At 51.8% G+C, this 3,238-nt stretch overlaps 1 non-coding gene across 1 annotated transcript; it reads right to left on the minus strand.

Annotated features, from left to right (window-relative positions):
- Positions 1–509: 509 nt before the first annotated feature.
- Positions 510–673, minus strand: LOC121875586. The gene has a single exon (XR_006090639.1). It is a non-coding gene; the product is annotated as a 5.8S ribosomal RNA (ribosomal RNA).
- Positions 674–3,238: the final 2,565 nt, after the last annotated feature.

Below are 3,238 nucleotides of genomic sequence, written 5' to 3' on the forward strand. Positions count from 1 at the left end.
GGCTCAGGCGCACTCATCAATTTAGGTTCCACTGCAATGCATGCCAAGCACTCTTTTCGAGGTGATAGACGAAATTCCGGCGGGGCTTACTTAAAAGATATCCGACCCGGTTTCGTTTCCTCTTCGTGGGATGGAGTGCTTCTTCTCCGAGAGAGAAGGAGGAGGACGTGTGCCTTTTAGAACATGTGCAGCATCAGCCATGAGCGGCCGACGGCCATTCGTGTCTCTGTGGACAGCAGGCAAAAGAGCGCCTCCAGTTATTTGCGAGGGCGACAACTGTCGTCGGGACGGGACACACACACACATGTGTGTGTGCCCGGCTTTGTTGTGGTTGAATGTGGGTGCGCCAAGTCCATGGACTTGCTAGTGATAAGCTTGTTTTTAAGGACACGCCTCGCGCAAGGCGCGGGCGATTAAACCCCAAGGCGGAAGCTCGGTTCGGGTTACCCTCGTGTCGGGGAGACAGTCAGCAGGCACCGAACTCCCAGCAACCGATGGATGTATATTTCCGACCCTCGTAGAGGAGTGGCGGCGACAAGCTCATATGGCTGCCGCCGCCGCAATATGCGTTCAACTTGTCGATGTATCTGGTATTCTTGCGATTCACATACCGACACGCAGTTTGCTGCGGTCTTCATCGACCCACGAGCCGAGTGATCCCCCGTTAAGAGTTGTGTATTTGCCATTTGTTCTTTTTGCGACTAACCATCACAGGTCGAGTCTCAATGAAAGGGTTTGACAGACATATCCCAAGTTTGTGGTTTCGGTTTGGCCGGACGGCTTGTTGTTGTTGTTATTTTTTGACACTTGAATTTCACTCTTTTTGGGTCAAGAGGCTTATTCGGCGGTAGTAAGGAACGGACGGGCAGCCGTCCAAAGCCCCGTCCGTCCTCCTCCTCCTCCTCAGGTCTTCGCGCTCTCGCCCGAGTGTGGTCCACCTACAGCGTGGTGGTACCTATTTTTGGTGCGGGGGCCGGGATTGTCCTCTTTCGCTGCTGGAGTTGGCAGAGCAGAGCCCGAGACCGCCCAAATCAGGAGAGTAGTAGTTTTAAGAGCGCCCCGTTCTCTTTCTCTCTGTTAATGATCCTTCCGCAGGTTCACCTACGGAAACCTTGTTACGACTTTTACTTCCTATAAATGATCAAGTTTGGACATCTTTCCGTCAGCTCGAGGCGACGACCCCAGAAAACCCTCGCGGGCAACGGGGCCGACAATCCAAGAGCGCCAGTCCGAAGGCCTCACTAAATCATTCAATCGGTAGTAGCGACGGGCGGTGTGTACAAAGGGCAGGGACGTCAGTGCAAGCTGATGACTTGCACTTACTGGGAATTCCTCGTTCATGGGAAACAATTGCAAGCCCCAATCCCTATCAAGAAAGGCTTTGAACGGGTTACCCGCTCCTCTCGGAGGGGGAAAACTCGTTGATCCCTTCAGTGTAGCGCGCGTGCGGCCCAGAACATCTAAGGGCATCACAGACCTGTTATTGCTCAATCTCGTGCAGCTAGAATTGCCGCTTATCCTCTAAGAAGAGATTGCGAACTGAGATACCATTTTCTGGAGTCCGTCGACTACTTAGTAGGCCAGAGTCTCGTTCGTTATCGGAATTAACCAGACAAATCGCTCCGCAACTAAAGCAGCCATGCACCACCACCCACCCGAATCGAAGAGCTCTCAATCTGTCAATCCTTCCGTGTCTGGGCCTGGTGAGGGTTTCCGTGTTGAGTCAAATTAAGCCGCAGGCTCCCTCCTGGTGGTGCCCTTCCATCAAGATTCTTCAGTTTCAGCTTTGCAACCATGCTTCACCCGGAACCCAAAGACTTTGGTTTCCCGGGAAGCTGCCCGCCGGGTCATGGGAATAACGCCGACGGATCGCTAGTTGGCATCGTTTATGGTTAGAACTAGGGCGGTATCTGATCGCCTTCGAACCTCTAACTTTCGTTCTTGATTAATGAAAACATCCTTGGCAAATGCTTTCGCAGTAGTTCGTCTTGCGACGGTCCAAGAATTTCACCTCTAGCGTCGCAATACGAATGCCCCCGCCTGTTCCGATTAGTCATTACCTCTGGTTCCGAAAACCAACAAAATAGAACCGAGGTCCTATTCCATTATTCCATACATCACCATTCGGGCCATTCAAATAGCCTACTCTGAGCACTCTAATTTTTTCAAAGTAAACTCTCCGGCCACTCGGGACACTCGACAAAGAGCATCCCGTGCGAGCCGGCGGGGCGGCTATTCGGAGCGTGACAGTAAACACCGGGCGGTGCACCGTCAGTCCGGAACTGAGATCCAACTACGAGCTTTTTAACCGCAACAACTTTAATATACGCTATTGGAGCTGGAATTACCGCGGCTGCTGGCACCAGACTTGCCCTCCAATGGATACTCGTTAAAGGATTTAAAGTGTACTCATTCCGATTGCGAGGCCTCGGATGAGACTCACATCGTTATTTTTCGTCACTACCTCCCCGTGCCGGGAGTGGGTAATTTGCGTGCCTGCTGCCTTCCTTAGATGTGGTAGCCGTTTCTCAGGCTCCCTCTCCGGAATCGAACCCTGATTCCCCGTTACCCGTTATAGCCATTGTAGGCGCATAACCTACAATCGAAAGCTGATAAGGCAGACACTTGAAAGAAGCGGCGCCGGTGCGGAGACCGTGCGCTCAGCCCGAAGTTATTCAGATTCACCACAGGTGGGTTACGGACCGGGGCCCGACCAGTTTTGAACTAATAAAAGCGCTCTTCCCTTGCGGTCAGAGACCAATTGCATGTATTAGCTCTAGAATTGCCACAGTTATCCAAGTAAGTGGGTTTACAGATCCAATGAAACATAGCTGATTTAATGAGCCATTCGCGGTTTCGCCTTAAATCGGCTTGTACTTACACATGCATGGCTTACTCTTTGAGACAAGCATATGACTACTGGCAGGATCAACCAGGTAGCTGCTGCTGTTGGCAGCGCCTATCACGGCGGCCAAAATAGTGAGAGAGATTGAGAGAGAGGCAGAAGACATTGGGCGAGGGACCGCACGTTGGCCTTAGAGAAATAGCAAACCAGATGATCAGATCTAACTGCACCTTCTCTTGCTATTAAATCGACCCCCGATTGACTCTGACGGTCTCCCATGCGGGTGTGGAACTTCTTTGGTATGTTGTATATTATGACCGAGGTGCCCCTACCCCTTACTATAGTGAAATAGTTCCATCCAGCGTACAAGGGCGGACGCTTTCACGACCGTCT

This window comes from Homarus americanus, unplaced genomic scaffold, assembly GCF_018991925.1.
Source record: "Homarus americanus isolate GMGI-L3 unplaced genomic scaffold, GMGI_Hamer_2.0 scaffold40042, whole genome shotgun sequence".
Lineage (NCBI taxonomy): Eukaryota > Metazoa > Arthropoda > Malacostraca > Decapoda > Nephropidae > Homarus > Homarus americanus.